The sequence below is a fragment of the Xenopus laevis genome, chromosome 5L (genome assembly GCF_017654675.1).
Source record: "Xenopus laevis strain J_2021 chromosome 5L, Xenopus_laevis_v10.1, whole genome shotgun sequence".
NCBI lineage: Eukaryota > Metazoa > Chordata > Amphibia > Anura > Pipidae > Xenopus > Xenopus laevis.
The window spans coordinates 129,441,274-129,464,309 of record NC_054379.1 but is presented as its reverse complement, the minus strand read 5'-3'; the positions used below and the strand labels follow the sequence as shown (position 1 = coordinate 129,464,309).

General features: G+C 39.6%; 1 long non-coding RNA gene across 1 annotated transcript; it reads right to left on the bottom strand.

Moving 5' to 3' along the window:
* Positions 1-12,579: 12,579 nt before the first annotated feature.
* On the bottom strand, positions 12,580-19,857 carry LOC121393557. The gene is made up of 2 exons (XR_005961154.1): positions 19,598-19,857; positions 12,580-12,957 (listed from the first exon to the last, which is right to left on the bottom strand). It is a non-coding gene; the product is annotated as an uncharacterized LOC121393557 (long non-coding RNA).
* Between the last annotated feature and the right edge of the window lie 3,179 nt (positions 19,858-23,036).

The following is a 23,036-nucleotide window of genomic DNA, read 5'->3' as shown; positions in this document are numbered from 1 at the left end:
TATATATATATATATATATACACACACACACACACACACAAGTTCCAAAGGTGCACTCCGTTTACTATAGATATGCCCGTGTGCCTGCTACAGTAAATAGATATTTATGCGAAAAGTAGCGACACTCACGGGGGTTTGTGTTATGCAAGAAAAATAAATCCTTTATTTGAACTCAACGTTTTGATCCGTTACTGAGATCTTCGTCAGGAGAACACATAATATTGTGTATTCTCAACGGATCGAAACGCTGAGTTCAAATAAAGGATTTATTTTTCTTGCATAATACAAAGCCCAGTGATTTTCGCTACTTCTCGCATAAATATATATATATATATATATATATATATATATATATATATATATATATATATATATATATATATATATATATATATATATATATAGCAATTAACACCCTTATGCACTTTAATTTATTGTATTTAGTTGCTCCTCCCGCGTTCGAAAGGTGCTGCGGTTGATTGTGCCAATAACTGCCCTGACATTTTTAAGTGGTGTAGCCCGTTTCTACCCAACTGTCTGGGCATATATATCACTTCATGAGTCAGTTTCAACAGATCTTCCTGTAATAACGTCACGTTGCAGTGGATCTGTCTAAGTTGAAAACCTTATAATGTTGAATGGAACATCAGAAGATGAGGAAGAGAAAAGGAGTTATTACCTTTATATAGTCCCTGACACACCCGAATATTAGCTTCTCTGTTTATATACGATTGTACTGTATATCTCTGAGCAATATGAGGCCAAGGACAGCCATTCATAGCTTTAGAGAAGTCATGATGATTATCTTAGTTTTTCTCTTTGTCTATTTACTGTAATAAATTAATGTTTCCTGGCACTAATTTACATGAGATAATGACCTACCTCTAATAGATATATTGTAAAGCTTTATTCTGTACTGTGTACAAAGTACATCCGTTATCCGGAAACCCGTTATCCAGAAAGTTCTGAATTACGGAAAGGCCATCTCCCATAGACCCCATTATAAACAAATAATTCAAATCTTTAAAAATGATTTCCTTTTTCTCTGTAATAATAAAACAGTACCTTGTACTTCAAACCGAGATATAATTAATCCTTATTGGAAGCAAAACCAGCCTATTGGGTTTACATGATTTTCTAGCAGACTTAAGGTATGAAGATCCAAATTACGGAAAGATACGTTATCTGCAAACCTCCAGGTCCCAAGCGTTCTGGATAACAGGTCCCATACCTGCACTTTGTTCTATACTGTGATTCTGTACACAATTAAAGTTGTAAATAGAATTTATTTTTCAATTTTTTTAATTGCACTGCGTTTTCCTCTTTATTTAAAAAGTTTATTGCCAGTAAAGCACTTTATAATTGTTTTTTAAAGGACTAGTGTCTCCTTAGGGCCCTGACAAATGAAGCGCTTTATTGTTGCAGGAAATTTCCCCTCCCGCAAAAAAGGCCCAAATGCCGTTGCATCCACTGGAATTTCTGCATGTAAAACATTTCACATGCAGTGATCCCAGGTAATCGCATGAAAATTCTTTCTTCTGAGGGTAGATTTACATGCAGTGATTCTAAAGGATGTGCAGGACAGGAAGCACTTTATGGGCCATAGGAGAGGAGATTTCCTGTGGGCGACAAATCATAACGTCTGACAAGGCCCTGAGAGTCATGGACTCTCTCTAGAGACTTTTAGAGCAACATAATACTTTTTTTATGAGGATGTCTACTAAAATTCAAACTGTGTAAACTAAGCTTCCATACCTCAGCATCAAACTGTCATTTATTTCTGCTTCATGTCAACATGCCCGACCAGCTGAGCCAGCGGCCTGTACTTACACACAAGGTCTTCCTATCTTCTCATAGAGGTGCCCGTATGAGAACATCTTTATACAACTGTATTTCTATGTTGTTATAATTATATGCTCATGTATAATTTATTATCTTTTTAATAAAAAATCCTGTAATCAAATAAATTATTTCATAAAACACTACGGTATGATATGTGGCCTTTTCACTGTTTTATCCCAACCCCTAATATATACACGCAACACTGTGGTGCAGTTTGTGTTCAACCTGAGACAACCTGAGACAACCTGCTGCCCCTAATGTTACTTTCCTGCCATTGGGAGTTATTTTTTTTACCATTGTCCTAAGATTTTAAGTTTTAAGTTTCATTCTCAAGTTTCGTTGGAGCTGCAAAGTAAGGAAATGCCCACTCTCTAAACTGTTACAATTTTACACATTTGTCGATACACTTCTGATCATCTTACTTCAAATTCCTTTCTTGTGAATCCACTTCCCATATGCTACATATAAATAAAACCCTATACTGATGATCCGGAATAAGATTAAAACAAGCTTGTGGTTGGGAGTGACGAAAAATAGCTTGAAAGGTGAACTGTCCCTTTAAAGAGATACTGACACCAGAAATTACTCTTTTTCACATCTATCATAATATTGCCTTTGATAGTTACTTCTAACTTTGCCCTAAAGTATTAGCCTGATGCTTTTACATTACCTGTCTGATGCCTCATGTTCCTGTATGAGGGGCCTGCCATATTTGTGCAACAGGAGTCCGTTACCATTAGAATCTCTAACTGACAGGCTGAGATGGGAAAGTCAGGTTGGCAAAACAGTCTTTAGGTTTAGGAACTTCAACTAACAATTACTACAAAAACAAAACTCTCAGCAAAAAACGATCATCATGACCTATAGGTAACTTTTAATATACTTTCATATTTTAAAAAGTCATTTTTTAGTGTCAGTATCACTTTAACCTGGACTGTGTAGTCCCCAACCTTTTTTACCCGTGAGCCACATTCAAATGTAAAAAGAGCTGGGGAGCAACACAAGCATGAAAAAGTTCCTTGGGGTGTCAAACATGGGCTGTGATTGGTTATTTGGTAGCCCCTATGTGGACTGGCAGCCTACAGGAGACTCTACTTGGCACTATATTTAGTTTTTATGCAATTAAAACTTGCCTTCAAGTCTGAAATTCAAAAATAATCCCCTGCTTTGAGGATACTGAGAGCAACATCCAAAGGGTTGGAGAGCAACATGTTGCTCACGAGCTACTGGTTGGGGATCACTGCATTAGAACCTCACACTAGTAGAGACACCCACTAGTCTCTAGTAGGCTTAATTGAAGAACACCCCTCATGGATACACTGCTGAATGGAGGCAATGCTGTATTTATGGGGGAAGCGCAAGTCTTTGCACTCACCATTGCACCTGTAGTAGGGTGGGAAAGGGGAAATAATCATGGTGATTTGCACTTGGCACCCTGCCATACATTTAAATAATGAGCACCAATATTCTTCAAAGACTGGTCTTAATTACAAAAGAAAAGTTTAATTTGTATGTGAGAAGAACAGTTTGGCACTTTCTGTCCAACTTGTGTGTGGACTCATTTATTAAGCAGTGAAAACACTTTGCTCTATATGCCACAATACAGTGCTTTTACTCACAATTTTCACATCATTGCAGCCTGCACGAGAATACTACCTTACACAACAAACCTGCTCAATTTGCACAATTAAGCCCCGATTGAGACGTCGGGTGAGTGTTATTCCCATTTTCCAGTATTGGTTTCATATTGTATTTCACGTTCAAGCGTTGGACCTGGGGTTTTTACACCCAGGTCACTTTTGTTACAGGGTGAGAAAGGTTTTTTTACTCATCCGACGAATATATATTCACCAAATATTCTATTTTAGGACTGTGCAGCTTTAAATTCCTTTACCAATTGAGACAGGCTGGTAGCACATGCATGTACAATTAAGCACATATTTTGTTTGGTACATGCAGGGTTGGAATTCACAAAGGGAACAATAGCTGGTATCAGGGTCACCATCAGTAATCATGGGGCCTGTACAACAACATTTTTATGGGCCTCCTGGTCCCAGCCCAAGCCCCACCCTTGATCCCATCCACCACACACCACATTAAAAAGGCCACACAGACAGAGCTAAAACTGGTAAACCCCCCTCCCCCACACACACAAGTTGTAAAAAGTCATTGGTGGTCAGGGCCCCCTTATAAGTATAAAAAAAAAAAAGCATTAGCACCCAGGGACCCACATAAAAGTTTTTACAAAAAACATTGGTGGTCAGGGCCCCCTATATGTTAAAATTAAAAAAAATTGGCGCCAGGCCCCATAAAAGTTTTTTTTAAAAAATGGTAGTCAGGGCCCCCTTAAAAGTTAAAAAAATCATTGGTGGCAGGGCCCCCCTATAAATAAAAAATAACATTGGCACCAGGGCCCCTCATAAAGGTTTTTAAAAAAAACATTAGTGGCCATGGACCCCATTTATAAGTTATAAAGAATTATGGGTGGTCAGGGGCACCATAGAATATTTAGAAAAAACATTGGTGGCCAGGGGCCTATATAGTATTAAAATAATACATTGGTGGCCAGGGGTTTAATAAAATTAAAAAAAAACACATTGGTGTTCAGTGAAACTTACCTTTGGCTCTTTTCATGACTTTGGGTCTTTTCTTCGACTCCTTTAGTGGCTTTGCGTTATTTCACGGCTTCAGGACTTCAACTTCTGGCTTTTTCGTATCTTCTGTCTTTCTTTTCGTGGCTTCGGTCTTTGGCACTTCAGGTCTTTGGCTCTACGGGACATTGGTGGTTCAGGGGGGCCCAGCTGTGCCTAAAATGGGCCTCTAATGAGAATTCACCCTCTGATAAATATGCTTTAAAAATCCAATACAACTGAATAGAGAGTGAAGCAGCTGGCCTCTAGACAACAAGATAACCATTCTGATAACTAGGCCTCATAATAGATTAGAACGTGACAGGAAACACACCACTGGTGTCAAGTACTGTTTGTACCACTTCCCATTGCCATTATCAAAGTGTTTCAATAGTGATTTCTTGCCGTCTCTAGAGCCAGACACGGACCTTAACTAATCACCCCATGTCAATAGAAGGAAACCGGCAATAAAGAACTGATCCACTAAAAACTGACATTTCACTTACTGAAAGAGGACAGGGAAAATTGCATATATATAGAGTCAATTCCTTAAAGTCAGTACTTATATTTACAGATTCCATTTACACCATTCCTATCATGAATACGACTGCCCTTAAAGGACAACTAAAGCCAAACTAAAGAAGTAGCTAGAAATGTTGTACATTTTGCTTTGGGCTTCTATATACAAGCCCAAGGCAATCACAGCCCTTTAAGCAGAGAAGAGCTGTGTCTCCAAAGATGCCCCAGTAGCTCCCCATCTTCTTTTCTGCTGATTCACTGCACATGCTCTGTGCTGCTGTCACTTACTGAGCTTAGGGACCCACTCAAAATATACAGTACACATAGAATAGAAATGTCACCATTATAAGACTGAGGAGACTTTTGATACCATGTTGATTTATGACTGGGCCCTTGGAGAAGAACTTCCAGAAAAATGGGAGATACTAATGTGCAGGAAATTAGAGCTGTGGGAGAGGATGGATTTCTAAGCCTGTGTGAGCAGAACATCATGAGAAGAGGTGAGTCTAGGCCCACTTTACTGGATATTGTAGTGTTTTAGCTATACAGTAACTCTAGATAGTTCATTATTAAATTATAGTTCAGTATAGTAGTGTGCTATTATTGATACGTTGTTATTATTAATTTTTGTAGACATTTAAACATATACATGGAAAATGCACTTTCCTAAGCACAGAGAATGAGATAGGAGTAGGGGATTCACTCAGATATTGGGACAGATATTAGGATGGAACAGAGAGGGGGCACAGAGATGAGTGCTGGAAAATGGAGCAGTACACATGGACTGGGTAAGGAGAGGGCAGGAAAATATGGAGCATGGAAAGAGATCACAGAGATCAATGAAGGCAAGGAGTATACAGAGATTGGGGCAGAAACAGGCTGAGGGCAAAGAGCAGGGCCAGAATTAAGGATAGGCAGGTGCAATTGGGAGGCAGATAGAGCAATCATCAGGAAGGTGCAGGGAGGATCAATCCCTTGGGGTGCCAGAGGGGATGGGTGTTAGGTTTCTTGCAGAGCAAGTGGGGGGAACATAGGGCTGTTAGCTTAGCTCTGGCACAGAAATTGATAACAGAGCAGGGAGAATGGGAAGAAGTTCATAGTGACTATGGGAGGAGACTCTGGTGATAGGGCAAAGAGGAGGAGGGAGGCCATAGAGGGAGGAGGGAGAGTTCAGGGACAATGCAGGGTTGGCTTGGAGCATCTAGAATGTATCATTTTAAAAATGAATGTACGTTATATAAGTAATTGTGTGAAATTTCCATTGAAAAATGGATATTAATATGCATTAGTATAGTGCTTTACAATTTAATATATTATATATATATATGTTAATTTATGTTAGATTATTATATTATACTGTATATATATATATTATAGATCATTATAGATAATAATATATCATAGATTTGTAAATAGATTTGTAAATTGTCATTATCGATATCTAAATAATTTGTTATAAAGTTTAAGTATTGATATTTTATAGTGTACTGCATTATAGAGTTTAAATATTTAACTATATATATATATATATATATTATAGAGCTTGATCCCGTGAGTTATCGCATATTGTGGGGTCAGGAAGGAATTTTTTTCCCTCAGTAATACTAATTGGCCCCTTTTTTGCTGAGGGTTTTAGTTTTGCCTTCCTATATTAACAAATTAATGTTCAGCAAAGGCTTTTTCTCAATTCTTTGAGATTTAATAAAGGGGTTTTCAATTTAATAAAGGGTTTTTCAATTTAATAAAGGGTTTTTCAATTTAATAAAGGGTTTTTCAATTTAATAAACGGTTTTCTTAATTATAAATCTGTGTCCGTCTGTTGATTGTCAGCTTTGGATAGCTAGCTCTGATTCATTCCAGTTCATTACAAGGTATACGGAACTGATCATACCCAGGGATGACTGGCTGCATTTTTGTGCGGACACAATTAACTAATACTTTGTTTATGTAGTGCAGTTGTAAAGTGACTGAAGTGTACATAAGGTCTATGTGTGTGTGTGTCTGCAGTAAAGAATTGTTCTCCAGCACCCTTGCACCAGGGCCAAACCCCTCCATCCGCTTGCTCTCAGACACATGCATGTCCCTGCAGAGAAATCACCCAGTGTCCCAAACTACTGCCCCTTTTGTTCTCACAAAATATTGTCCATGTATTTTTACAAGAATAAAGAATCCCTTCTGTAAATAAAGGCTGAAGAAGAACAAGTAGAACGTTTTTAGATTTTATTTCTACAATACGCACACATATTAACGGAGAACTAAAGCTTAAAGGAATTGTTCAGTATAAAAATAAAAACTGGGTAAATAGATAGCCCATGCAAAATAAAAAATGTTTCTAATATAGTTAGTTAGGGAAAAATGTAATGTCTATTTCTTTTTTAAGGTGATAAGTTGCTGAGAATGTACAACCTTTTTGATAATGAAAATTGTAATGTATAAAGACTGGAGTGACTGGATGTCTAACATAATGCAATTTGCAGCTCCCTTGGTTTCCCCTGATTGGTTACCAGGCAGTAACCAATCAGTGGCATGAGGGGGGACCACATGGGTCATAACTGTTGCTTTTGAATCTGAGCTGAATGCTAAAGATCAATTGCAAACTCACTGAACTGTTATGTCCCATGTGGACCCCCCTTCAAGTCACTGACTAAAGCTGGCCACAGATGTAAAGATTTTTAAAAGATCCAATCGTTATCGCGAGACCACGATTATCTTGAAATAATCGTTTAAATGTATGATGTGTCCATCTAAAAAAGACCATTTCAGACGATATTGCCAACAAAACTGAAGAGTAGCTGCCTGCTTGGCCCTGCAGACATAGATAGATTGCACTGGGACCGATAAACCTGGCCAATCAATTTTCTGACAGATGTCTGCCGAAAAATCGTAAGATGTACGATCGTTCCAATCCCACTAACCGCACGATAATTTGATGGATTGGTCGGACTACAATGAAATCGGTCGTTCACCAAAGAAGAATCGTCGCATCTATGGGGACCTTAACTCAGAGTTAGAGAGCTGAAAAGCAGGAAGCAGTGTTCTGGCTGATATCTTAGATATCCAGTCACCCCAGCCTAGGGCAGAAATGTTTTATTTTACGTTTTGTGCTTCTGTACCAGCCTAAGGCAAGCACAGTCATTTAGCATTAAAGATCTGTGTCTCCAAAGATGCCCCAGTAGCTCTCCATCTTCTTTTCTGCTGCTTCATTGCACATGCTCTGTGCTGCTGCTTAAAATGCCTGTAGCTTGGACCACTGATTTCAGCATTTCTTACATATGCCAACCATACAAAATGGGGGGGGGGGCGAATTCAAGAATTTCAGGTTGATCTGCCATTGCTCCTTACTCTCATGTCCTCCCTTGGCACTTATTTAATGCCAGACAACCAATTGGTTTTAGGTGGGAATATGCAATCTAGTAATCTTGCTCTGAACCTTGTCTTGTTTACCTTGCCTTGATCTGCCTTGCCTTCCCCTCCCGGTTCTGCTCCAGTCCTGTCTTAACCCTTGCCTTAACCTTATTCGGCCTTGACCCTGACCTTGCCTTGCCTGTTCCTGCTTCCTGTCCTGTTCCGACTTATACCTGTACCCTGTCTTATATCTTCCCTCGTCTCGCTCTGTATCTTGTTCTGCCTTTTCTGTCATTTCCTGCTATTCTGTCCTCTCCTGCTATCCAGTCCAGTACTTCTGTTTCCCTATCCCTAGTTGAATCTGATTCTACACCTGCACTGTCCTGTTCTGATTCTACGTCTGCTCCTGTCCTGACTCTTCGCCCTCTTCTTCCTGTCCAGTCCTGATCTTCGCCCTCACCGTCTCGCTCTGCACCTGTTCCACCCTGACAGACTACACCCTCGTCACCCTGTTCCTGCCTTTCCCTTTATGTTTCATGGGCACAGCCAGTCCCTGCCTAAAGGACTCACTTTCCTCATCTGCCTTCATAGCGCCCCCTACCTAACCCTTGACACCTCCTATTCCTCAGGAGTTTTATCAGAACAGAAAACACAGAACAGGAGAGGGTTATACATGAGGAAAAGAACCAGAAGCCAATAGCAAGGAACAGGAACTCAGAACAGAAGCCTTCACTGCAACAAGAATCATGAGCATGGCAAGAACAGGATGAGGACAGAGGCACAATAAATTCCTTTTGGGCTGTAGAACTGGCTCTGTGCCCTCCCATCTATGGGTCAGGACATACATTGGTGATTATAATGCTCTGTTTAATGTGGCGAAAGGGGAAGTTGCAGAGAATAAATGAACTTTGGATTAGAGCTGTTAAACTTTATTGCATTTTATTAGTGCCTGGCAATTAGAGCAAGAATCACAGCCATAAATAAGGGGAAAGGTTTTCCACAATGATGAACCAGAAACATGTTCCAAGAGGTTACAGTACCCCAGACCAGCTCAAAAATGTTTAGAAATACTTTTTAAAAGTAACATATTTGAATAATGTTTGTAGAAATGTACAGTATACATGGTTTTCAAGGACTCATTAATTCTTAAAGGGGTTGTTCACGTTTCAATTAACTTTTAGTATGATGTAGAGAGGGATATTCTGAGACAAATTGCAATTGGTTTTCACTTTTTGTTATTTGTGGTTGTAGAGCTATTTAGCCTTTTATTCAGCAGCTCTCAGGTTGGTAACCTCGGCAATCTTGATTTGATTGACTGGAATATGAATAGGAGAGGAATGAAAAGAAGACGAGTAATAAAAAGTAGCCATAACAATGAATTTGTAGCCTTAGAGAGCATTTGTTTTTTAGATGGAAAGAGTTAAAAGAAGGCTGCAAATATTTCAAAAACTATAAAATAGAAAAAAACTAAGAGCAATTGAAAAGTTGCTTAGAATTAGCCATTGTATATATACTAAAAGTTTACTTAAAGGTGAACCACCCCTTTAAGGGATGGGACTGAAGGGCACATTTACCAAAACGGGTGCAAATTTGCACTAAATCATAAGCAACGCTGTGACTTCATCTGATATTTGTATATCTTACCTTATTTCCATCACATCCGACTTGACGCCCGCGTTTTTGTGCAGCGCGTCGGATCGCGCCGAAAACGCCTGTGTAGTCCTACCCTTAATATGCAGCTTTCTTCGGAAACTAGTGCCAGTGTAGCAGGTGTAGTAATGAAACACTAACACTGGGTGCAATTAGACCAGTAGTACACAAGTTGTTATGACCATCACAGTCCTCTCTGGAAGATCTGTGCAGAACTGCACCTCTCATGCTTAGGGGCTTTAGAATGCTAGCTCTAAGAGCAAGACAGTGTGATACAGAACAGCCATTTACCAGAATTGGAGGGGGCTGTTGAAGGAGCACTTTGAAAACTGCCTTTCATTTTACTGCAGAAAGCAAAGGCAAATAATTTAGATAATTAGCCTCGTTAGTGATATTGACAAAGGCACAAGCTGCCGGAGCAAGGTTGGATTCAGTGTACTGATATAGCACTGTGAAATAATCGTTACAATCTGGGACTGGTTTTATAATCCTTCAAGGGTAAAAAGGGGGTGATAAAAATAAAAAAGGCGCCACTCCTTTAAAACATTCATAATTCTGATGTCAGTTATATAGTCTGCACCTGACAGTGATTTAGTCTTGTGTAAAACATTGCACAATAGCTGGAGAAAGTGATTTTATGTATAATTGTGTTCACAAATGATTTCATGTTACTACAGGTATGGGATCTGGAATCCCGTTATCCAGCAAGTTCCGAATTATGTAAAGGCCATCTCCTAGACTCTATTTTATCCAAATAATCCAAATTTTAAAAAATGATTTCCTTTTCCTCTTTAATAATAAAACAGTATCTTGCACTTGATCCAAACTAAGATATAATTAATCCTTATTGGAAGCAAAACCAGCCTATTGGGTTTATTTAATGTTTACAAGTAGACTTTAGGTATGGAGATTACAAATTACGGAAAGATCCGTTATCCGGAAAACCCCAGATACTGAGCAGTCTGGATAATAGGTCTGATACCAACCTGTATATCTTTTTGGCAAAAAGTGGCTGCTATCTCACTGCTGGGAATGTAGCTTTATAATCAGAATGTCAGATGAGCTCCAAGGCTGTGGAAGCCACAAACATCTCTTGGATGGCCACATTCAGTCCTTGGGTCTCCATCTGGACAAAAGTGATCTAAATTATTAGTAATACACAAGATATGGGGTATGGGCATGTAAAGGCAAGATTAAGATTATTGGTACATAGCAGCTCAAAAACCAGCACAATTAATATCAGAATATAATAATCAGACCTGTAGCATCAGCTTATATGAAAGGCAAAGCCTAGTTTTCTGCTTGATTATTTGTAACGACCCCTAAGCTTAGCTTCTCATCAGCTGCTCAAACTACACTGAGCATGTGCGTGTCACTGACGCTCCTTACAAAAGCCAAGATGGGAAACTCCTGTAACAACTTTGAGGGCCTGAATGATTACTACTATAGAGAAGCTGAGCCTTTAGGCCGCTTCAATAAGTTCAGTAGGGTTTAATTCTCCTTTAAAGGGTATTTTCATATGCTTTGTTGCCCATGGGATGGACGATCTCCAAAAAGTAGTGCTAATGGTGCCAAACCCTTTAATCATCTTTCTGAACTACAGGCTAACTGAGAAGCAGACAATAAACTGCGAAGGGGTTGTGTGTGGTAGGACAAAATTCACAGTTTGGGACTAAAGGGTGGAGAACACTGGCAGAGGCATAAAGGAAAGAGGGTACAAAACTACTGGTGAAACGAATGTGGGAATAACAAAGTGCTAGTCAGGAGCCAAGGGGAGAGTGCTTGCATTAATAATAGAATGGAAGAGATACACTGGATTAGAGCAGGGAGAGTTTCAATAATGTGGTAAGGCAGGAGATAGGATAAACCCTTAAAGGAAAACTAAACCCCTTTTCTAATTAAAACCCTTACCCCCTACCCTCCATAGTCCTCCCTCCCTGCTCCCCCCGCACAGGAGTTAACACAAGTAAATGCCCCTAAGCAGGAAATTACCCCTTGTGGCAGAGTCAGCGCAGTGGAGCTCACAGGGGCCATCTTAAGCAGCTTTGTTAATCTCAGTAAGGAAGCTCCGTATCGGCACAGTTGCTGTAAAACCCAGGTCTGGCAGGCCAAGAAAAATACAGGAGCGGCATATGGGGAGGATTGTGAGAATGGTTACAGACAACCCAAAGATCACCTCCAAAGACCTGCAAGAACATCTTGCTGCAGATGGTGTATCTGTACATCGTTCTACATCTATATGGCAGATGCTCGGCAGCCATCAAATTTAACTGAACTGGAGAGATTTTGTATGGACGAAAGGTCAAAAATACCTCCACCCAGAATCCAGACACTCATCAAAGGCTATAGGAGGCGTCTAGAAGCTGTTACATTTGCAAAAGAAGGTTCAACTAAGTATTGATGTTGGGAGTATCTGTTGGGGTGCCAAAATTTATTCACCTGTCTAATTTTGCTATGATACATATTGCATATTTTCTGTTAATCCAATAAACTTTATGTCACTGCTAAAATACTACTGTTTCCAGGGAAGTTGCTACTTTGAAAGTTCAGCCAATTTTAAAAAAATGCCAAAGAATTAGGAGAGGCTCCCAAACATTTTCATATGACTTTTATTGCTCCTCAGTGGGTTGCACTTCTCACAGTGAAGATGATGACAGAGTCGGGTGTCGGGTGGACATCATGAGGCTGGAGATGAGATACTAGGATGCAGTGAGTGACCAGATGGTCTTTATTACTTATAAGTAATTCTGCCATTTAGTATAGGCATGAACTCTGCAAAACACTATTTGTACTGATTATCAATACACAAATATGTGTGCACACACTAAAGGAGGAGTTTACAAAGCCCTGCTGTATGGTAGACAGTAAGAACAAGGGTCGCCCAAACCTCTGCTCCTTGTGCTGAATTTTCAGTCCGGTGTGAGGAGCAGCTTTCCTTCGGGTGCAAATGTGAACATTACAGGGTGTGCTCCTGCATACAAAAAATAAAACACATTTATTGTGTGATAAGAATTTTTTGTACATAAAGGTGAAATTCAAACATTCAACCACAATGATGCAATTAGATTGTAAACTCTGTTGGTTAGAGGCCACATATTCTTGGAAATATTGTTGTAACTGACTTTGTAACACACACACACACACACACAAATAATGTATACTTGTTCCTGGTGTAATGTGCAGGTTATGCCTTGTATTGTACATGAGGCACCAGAAAGCCCTGTACCTGCCGTAACATTTGGACAAGTACAAGGCTGAATCTTTTACAATTAAAAACGCTCACATTTAAAGAGCCTGTAAGTGCATGCAAATGTTCCACCTCTGTGCCTCTGGCTTTACCTGCTCCAAATGAACAACCACTGCTCAACACAAATTTTAGCAGTGAGCTGTACCTGCAATTATGCTGATATTTTATATATTGCAGTTTGGGTAGAACGTATGGCAGGTTAAGCTTAAAGATGGCAACTGGCGTCTTACAGACAGCTTTCATGTCTTGGTATCTGTTGTTTGTCTGGTATGTTATTTCTTGTCTCCCAATTTTTTTTTAGCCCTGCACAAAACTATAATACAGGTATGGGAATTCTTATCTGTACACCCCATATCCAGAAAGCTCCAGATTACAGAAAGGTAATTTCCTATAGACTCTATTATAATCAAATAATTGTAATTTTTAGAAAAGGTATACCTGTACTCCTAGATTAAATGAGCCATATTCTATTCATTTAGTTAATACAAGAAAGCGCTACCTCATATTATATGGTAATAAGAAAAGAAACAGAAAGAATGGAATTAATATATTTATTTTAGTGAATAGTCTCTTGTACAGTAATGATATAGGTTCTAGTCAGACAATTCTTTTTAGGAGACTACAATGAAACAAACCCATTGCACTTTCCATTTTAATACAGCAGATGGCGCACTTTCTTCTAAAATGAAGCAGTCGAGCAACATGTTCTAAAGTAGCCATTACTCACTCCTCAATCCATGCATACTCTATTATGAGTGGTAGGTAGTGAGTAGCACTGTGCAGCCATAATCTCTGCCCCCCACGGGATGTTCATGTTGGTTTATTCACACTGTTAACATGAGCTGTAATGTAATATTTGAGTTGTGCTCATTCCATAAATATTTGCAATTTCTGGTTGTTAAAAAAGCAGTCGGAGCATAACACATCATAACCTTTGTGTAGGCGCAGAAGATAATTCAGCAGTCTCAGGTTTAAGAAAACATACTGAGCTTTAGGCAAATTCATCAAGGGTCGAATATCGAGGGTTAATTAACCCTCGATATTCGACTGGGAATGAAAATCCTTCGACTTCGAAGTCGAAGGATTTTGCGCAAATACTGCGATCAAACGATCGAAGGAATAATCGTTCGATCGAACGATTAAATCCTTCGAATCGAACGATTCGAAGGATTTTAATCCAACGATCGAAGGATTATCCTTCGACCAAAAAAACTTAGCCAAGCCTATGGGGACCTTCCCCATAGGCTAACATTGGGTTCGGTAGCTTTTATGTGGCAAACTAGGGTGTCAAAGTTTTTTCTTAAAGAGACAGTACTTTGACTATCGAATGGTCAAATAGTCGAATGACTTTTAGTTCGAATCCTTCGATTCGAAGTCGTAGTCGAATGTCGAAGTAGCCCATTCGATGGTCGAAGTGGCCATAAAAACACTTCGAAATTCAAAGTTTTTTTTCTTCTATTCCTTCACTAGAAGTTAATGAATTGTCCCCCTAGTGTTAGCACCAGTTTTAGGCATTCTCACAAAAATACAGGATTGTTTTTAAAACATGCGCTGCATTACACAAAGGGAAATAATACCCAAGTGATGCTTTCATAGTGAGTCTTTCTATTACTAATCCTATCTGAGTCTGTATTATAAGACTTTTTTTATAATACGTGCAATATGCAGAGCATAAATATGTCTAACATGCAGGGTTTTAGCTCAGAATTCCAAAATAATACCATGCTCTATAACTCACACGTGATTTACCAACATGGAAGCAAACTAGCACCTGTTTTGGTAAATAGCATGCCAGTTGCCTGAATCAGGGGTGCCGCTGCCTTGAGGTGAGTTGATCAACTCACCTCAGGTGGCAGTTGCTTTCTGCCGCCCCTGAGCCAAATTACCATTATTTAAAGAAATCTCAATTGCACTGTCTGCACTAACATGGCCCCCCTGCAGGGTGAGCGGCATTGTAGCAGCCCGCTCAGGCAGACCCTGACATAGACTTACCACTGGTCTGAATGGAATTATTTCTGCTACAAGGATGCATGCAGCATCAATTTAGTAGGTGTAAGTCAGGTGCTTGATGGCACCAGGCATAACATGCTAAAAAGATCAGTGATGGGCGAATTTGTCCCGTTTCGCTTCGTCGAAAAATTCGAGAATTTCCCGTGAAATTCGCGAAACAGCAAAACATTAGCAAAATGCTGCCGGCATCTCGTTTTGGATGCCAGCATCTGTTTTTGGACATCAGCGTCTGTATTTGGATGGCTGCAAATTTTTGTGGCTGTTTTGCGGAATTATTTCTGCTACAAGGATGCATGCAGCATCAATTTAGTAGGTGTAAGTCAGGTGCTTGATGGCACCAGGCATAACATGCTAAAAAGATCAGTGATGGGCGAATTTGTCCCGTTTCGCTTTGCCAAAAAATTTGCGAATTTCCCATGAAATTCGAGAAACAGCAAAACATTAGCGCAATGCCTAATCTCTTTTTGGATGCCGGCGTCTGTTTTTGGACATCGGCTTCCGTTTTTGGATGCCGGCGCACATTCGCCAGCAGCAAAACACGTGAATTTGCAGTGAATTCGTGCCTGGCGAATAAATTCGCCCATCACTAAAAAAGATAAATAGAAAAACCGCTCAGACTCAAAGTAAGTAAATGTAAATTAGGCAGTCCAGAAGTCTCTGACCAGGTGCTGGAATGCCTCAGCGTCCCACACTGCATACGATAAGAGGAGAAAGTAATGGAGATCCGCACACCGGACTTGACTTGGTTAAAACAAAAGTCAAGTCCGGTGTTTCATCCCCATTTCCCCTTCTTCTAATTGGCTAGCCACAAAGGGTACATATAAATGTGGCAAACATCCCTGCAAAACTTGTAGAGTCATCCTAGTTAACAGACACAAGACATTAGCTGCGTATTCTGTCTGTAATATATATAGGAACACAGGTTATTAATCAGTATGAATCCCAATTCTGCCTTACAGTATTATGAATTTAATTCAAGCCGTGTAAGTTTATTCTCGGTTTCAACAAGGGCTTTCAAAATATTGATTCTAAAATAAGCCAATCTCAAAACAAAATATGATTGCTCAGTAAAATACACGGCTCTTTGTTAGGATTTGAGATAAAGGGATACTGTCATGGGAAAAAAAATTTTTCAAAATGAATCAGTTAATAGTGCTGCTCCAGTGGAATTCTGCACTGAAATCCATTTCTCAAAAGAGCAAACAGATTTTTTTATATTCAATTTTGAAATCTGACATGGGGCTAGACATTTTCAATTTCCCAGCTGCCCCAAGTCATGTGACTTGTGCTCTGATAAACTTCAATCACTCTTTACTGCTGTACTGGAAGTTGAAGTGATATCACCCCTCCCTCCCCCCCCCCCCCAGCAGCCAAACAAAAGAACAATGGGAAGGTAACCAGATAACAGCTCCCTAACACAAGATAACATCTGCCTGGTAGATCTAAGAACAACACTCAATAGTAAAAACCCATGTTCCACTGAGACACATTCAGTTACATTGAGAAGGAAAAACAGCAGCCTGCCAGAAAGCATTTCTCTCCTAAAGTGCAGGCACAAGTCACATGACCAGGGGCAGCTGGGAAATTGACAAAATGTCTAGCCCCATGTCAGATTTCAAAATTGAATATAAAAAAATCTGTTTGCTCTTTTGAGAAATGGATTTCAGTGCAGAAGTCTGCTGGAGTAGCAATATTAACTGATGCATTTTGAAAAAAACATGTTTTCTGATGACAGGATCCCTTTGGGTACAGGCATTGATGAGCTATAAGTATGTATAAGAGAAAAGAGTCTTAGTTTGCACTCAGTAGGTAATTTAAATATTCATTAACCTTTATGTAATCAGTTGCCATTTCTGTTCATCACCATTTAACAATTAATAAATTAATTCACTGAAGATAGCAGTTAATATAGTACAATAAATCAATGAATTAGAAATATGAATTCATCAATTAAATAAAATAAATATGTACACCATATAATGGTTTTTATAATGTTTCATGTAGCAATTGATTATTTGAACCACCATCAATGTAAATAGTTCTGTGAACCGTCCAGTAACATGAATTGAAATTGATGAATTAGTCCAGTATCAAAAAAATGAATTGTGAAAAAAAACAGTATCAAGAAAAAATGAATTGTGAAAACATCCTGTTAAAAATTGCGTCTGTAACACCTATTTGGGCCACTCGGGGTTAATTCACCAGCTAGAACACTAGAGCATGGGTTACACGTGACTTACACCCAGGGCAGGGCCTTCGCTAAGTGGAAGTGTTCCCTCTATGGTGTAGTGCAACTACATCCCCCCAGGCTACTGTGCATACAAAAACAGGAGGTTCTTAACAATCAGGAACGGTTTATTATGCCAAAAAGGGCAAATGACCACAGGTTTCAGTACTCACGCAGGAGTTGAGGAAAACAGCATATTGAGAGTTCACACAGAACACAGGCAGGCTCACACAGAGAGTACACAGGCAAATGCAGTACAACCTTTCCCTCCTGGAAGTTGTCAGGAAAGCAGCTTCTACCCTACAGTCCCTCTTCACTGAGGTCCCTGACTGGAGGCAACACACAGCCTCTGGGAAGCTACTCCCTTACTGCAAATCCTTGTTGGAGCTTCAGCTGCTCTTTCGCTTTATCCTCTCTGCCTTTCTCTCCTAGAGAGACTATGACAAGTCTGCCCTAGTATCAGGGCCGGCCTTAGGCCTATTGGACCAATTGGGCCCAATAGGGCCCCGCACCTCTGGGGGCCCCGCACCACAGGGCAGCACAGATAATATTTCCCTCAGCACATGATACTGCCTGGCCTGCCCCCAACTTTGAGAGTCCAGCCCATCCCCAAATCCATAGGTCCAGCCCACCCCCCCACTCTGATAAGCCAGCCTATCCCCCAACTCCATAGGTCTAGCCTGCCCCCAACTCTCATAGGCCCAGCTTTCCTCCAACCTTGATAGGCCCTGGCTGCCCCCAATCCAACCATGCCTGCTCCCAAACTGAATCGGCCCAGCCTGCCCCAAACTAATTGGCCCAGTCCACTCTCCTATTTCCTCCCTCTCTCTCTTACAATATGTGCCCCTATTTCATCCCTCTCACTTTCTTACCTTGTCTGCCCCTTTCCTTTCTATTTTGTGCCTGTATGCCCTTATTTTCCTAAATACTTGGTGTGTCAGTAGCCAGCAACACTTTGTCTAGGGGCCCTGCCAACATGGTCCCAATTGGGCCCCACATTTGATAGGATCAGCCCTGCCTAGTATATCTGTTCCTCATTCACGGGGTTACCTGGTCCCCGACTTGGACACATGCCTTTTTCTGGGCCTATTGCACTCAGTCCCCCTGAGCACATCCAGCTGGAATGACATCCAGAGGCAAAAGAGGAAGAGGCCACTCCCTGCACACACTATATAGGAGTGAGTCAGAGCAGTGTCATCAAATCTCTCAGCCTATCACTGTAAAGGTTATTCTGTAACAGGGATTCTACTCAATAACCCAAGGAAATGGTGAAAAGATTAACTCTATAGGGCCTGTATCCCTATAGGGCCCTACATTTCCTTTAAACAAGAAACTGTCTTTGATATTGGTTCTTCCAACCCACCGATAAAGTGCTGCAGTGTAACAAAGGTAATAATGGCGGAATAGGAAGACGTACATCCAGTAAATAAATACACAGTCTATTTGGACGGTAAGCCCGCATCCAATTCTAAAGGCTACGCTTCCCCATTTAGCTGCGTTCCCATTTACTATTCAGTGCCGCACTAACCCAACAGATCGTAGGTCGGGCTGAGCCTGCGTGCTGTTGCCAAGTATGGATGCTTCCCCTTAGTTGAATGTGCAGTGATAAAGATTAGGCTACAGCAACGCCGCACTCAAATAGTTAATACATCACTGCTCCTCCGGGTTTGCTCCGCTTGTCATTCCTATAGCAGCCGTGGTATAGTTTTGGCGAGACGGGTTTTCAAATGGAATAGAATGGCATTTGTAGCAGAACATCATCCGGTTGGGTTTCCAAACAGACACATGTAGCCTTCATACCATCACAACAGCAGGGCACATTTCTTTAGCACCTCCACTCCACACTGACATATGTTTCACCACAGTTGGCTTCCTCAGGGCGTCAGGGCTAGTCTCCTGCACCGTCAGTCATTACTGACATAGTAGCAACTTTTTCGAAATTGTCCACGTTTGCACAGCCACTTCTATTTATATCTTTAATAGATGATCTATAAGCCAGAAACCCATGATCCAGTAAGCTTTAAAATAGGAGAATGCAATTTTCCTATTTAAGCAAAGTAGCCTGAAGATAAGGTGCTCCAAATTTGTATATGTTATATGCATAGGGAGAAGGAATCGGTTACTTACGTGGATTACCTTCAGCCATTTCTATAGCCATAAGAGGAAATCTGTCACCCTGTAAGTTCACACACGCGCTGTCCTGAAACTGAAACCCGACTAATATCCAGTACTTCCTTCCTTTCACTTGCTTGGAAGGATCAGACACTGCTTGTTGTCAGCAGCCTGTACACATGGGTCTATTTAAATCATGACTTTCATCTGGTCAGTGACACCCATTTGAAAGTTGGAAGGAGTCAAATAACTCTGCCTGTTAGAGACCTGTGCACATGGGCTGTATCCTTCTTTGTCCATCTCTTTAAAGAGGTTGTTCACCTTCAAACAATTGTTCTAATATTGAAGTGTAAAGGGTAATTTTTCACATTCTAAAGCAGCTCTGGGAGGGGGCAACTGTTCTAAATTGATACATTTAGTTGATACATTTCTTATCTTTGTCCCTGCTGAGCAGAATCTCTGGGTTTCATTACAGGCAGCTGTTAGAATTGATACAATTGTTGCTAATACTCCAGAGATGCTGCTGAGAAATGTATCAACTCAATGTTGCAAAATTGTAACAGTTCAGAATCTGCACCTGAATTATTGAGCTGCCAGACTCAAATACCAGAGACAGGAACATTAATTAATTTTGGAAAAACACTAAAAAAATAAATAATGGAAAATAATTGAAAAAAAGTCTTTATTTCTGGGGAACAATCTGAAAACAACTGAAGGTGAACAACCCCTTTAAGTAGAGTACGAATTCAAGGCTTTTTTTCTCCTTTACATCCAACTTTCTCTTTACATTCACCATGTTTTTTCTGCTGCTTGTCCCTTTAGCACTATTTTTGCCTTTAGTGGTGATTTTGCTACTAGCACTGTTTTATTCTTTGCTGCTGCCTTTTTTTAAGCACTGGTTTTGCTATTTTAGCTATTTGCTCTACTTCTGCAGCACCAATACAATATGGAGAAAGATATTTAGAAAGACAGCAATTGTTACTGCTCGGTATAAGGCAGGCATCACAATCTTCTTTTGTCCGTGAGACGCAATCAAATGTAAATAAAAATTGGATTGCAACACAAGCATGCAAAAAGTTATGGGCTGTGATTGGCTATTGGTAGCCCCTATGTTGGCTGGCATAATACTGGAAGGTCTGTTTGGCAGTACACCTGGTATTTATATAACCAAAACTTGCCTCTAAGCCTGGAATTCAAAGGAATTGAGGCCACTGGGAGCAACATCCAAAAGGTTGGTGAGCAACATGTTATTCACTGGGGCTCATTTATCAACACTAGGCAAATTTGCCCATGGGCAGTTATCTATAGCAACCAACCAGCGATTAGCTATTGTTCAACTACAACTGCAAGTAGAACAATGAATGCAACAATTTGATTGGTTGCCATGGCTTACTGCCCATTGGTAAATTTGCCCAGTGCTGTTAAATGACCCCCACAAAATCATTTTCTTTGTTCTCCTTTATCTCAATAAAACCATGACTTATATACAGGTATTGGATCCCTTATCTGTAAACCCATTATCTAAAAAGCTGTGAATTACCAAAAGGCCGTCTTGCATAGAGTTCATTTAAAAGCAAATCATTCAAATTTTAAAACATCATTTACTTTTTCTCTGTTCTAATAAAATAGTACCTTAATCCCAACTAAACTGTTGAATGCATATTGGTGCAAAGCAATCCTATTTGGTTTATTAAGGGGCAGATTTATCAACGGTCAAATGGCTATACTTCAACTTCGAATATCGAAGTTTGTTTTACCGAATTTGACCGTTTTGCGGTCAAAGTAAAATCGTTCGATGGAAAGATTAAATCGATCGATCGAACGATTTTACTTCGACTACAAAAAACTTAGAAGAATGCATTAGAAGGTTCCCATAGGCTAACATAGCACTTCGCAGGTTTAATCTGGCGAACTATTGAAGTCGAAGTTTTTTTAAAGAGACAGTACTTCGATTATCGAATGGTCGAATATTCGAACGATTTTACTTCTAATCGAATTCGAAGTCAATTTTAAGTTGTAGTATCCGATGGTCGAAGTATCCAAAAAATTACTTTGAATTTCAAATTTTTTTACTTAGAAAATTCCCTCGAATTCACTTCGCCCCTTGATAAATCTCCCCTTAATGTTTAAAGGAGTTGTTCAGCTTTAAATTAACTTTTAGTATGATGTAGAGAGGGATATTGTGAGACAATCTGCAACTGATTTTCATTTTTTAGTATATGTGGTTTTGAGTCATTTAGTGACTCTCCAGGTTGCAATTTCAGTAATCTGGTTGCTAGGGTTCAAATTACCCTAGCAATCATCCATTGATTTGAATAAAAGACTGGGATATGAATAGAAGAGGGTCAGAAAGACAAGTAATAAAAAGTAGCAATAACAATACATTTGTAACTTTCCAGAGCAGTTGTTTTTTAGATGAGGTCAGTGACACCCATTTGAAAGCTGGAAGGAGTCAAATAATTCAAAAACTATAAAAATAAATAAAAATAAAGGCCAATTGAAAAGTTGCTTAGAATTGGCCATTCTTTAACATACTAAGAATTAACTTCAAGGCGAACCACCTCTATAACTGATTTTTAGCATAATTAGAATGGTGTTCCAAGTTACAAAAAGATACCTTATCCAAAAACACCCAAGTTTCCGAATAATAGATCCTATAGCTGTAATATGTCAGACCTAATTCTGAATTCTCAGTTACTGCCTGACACGTATTTATTAAGTCTATGAAGAATGAAAAGAATTACAAAGCGCTGTCATGCCAGTGAACTGTGTATAAATACTGAAATAGCACAGTGAATATTTTCAGTAGAAATTTCAACACATGCTCATTTTTTTTTTTTTAAATCCTTAACCAAGTGTTTCAGTGAATAGAAATGCAAACAAATTTTGTCATCTCTACCCCATAACTGGCAATGCAGGCTGTGTTGGTTCTTGCATCCTCCAAGCTGATCCCTGTTATTTTTACTCTTCTCCTTACTAGAACTGCAGTATAGAAGTGTCGTTGTACTTTTGCAAGGTACAAATTTGGCACCTGTAACTTGGAGCAGAACACTCTAACCCTGGTGTTTCTTTCTGTGATCATTGTGAGTGTGTTACAAGTTTATTATTTATTTGTTGCTACATAAATAAATGATGGCTCTGATATATATATATATATATATATATATATATATATATATATATATATATATATATATATATATACACACAAGCTTAATCTGCTGCCACTTTAACTAATTTTTAAAAACTGGATATTGTATTAATTCCTTTATTTGGTCTCTTATTCTGGGTCCAACCAAGTTCATAACCTGATCTGATTCATTTCTGTGGGAAGAGAGTGAAGTCATTCCAAAGTCCTGTGACTCACCTCCACAGCTTATTCCTATCAGTCTGGCTCCCAGGGGACCGCAGGAGTATATACTCAAGCATTTGTTCTAACTACTTTGCAACCTAT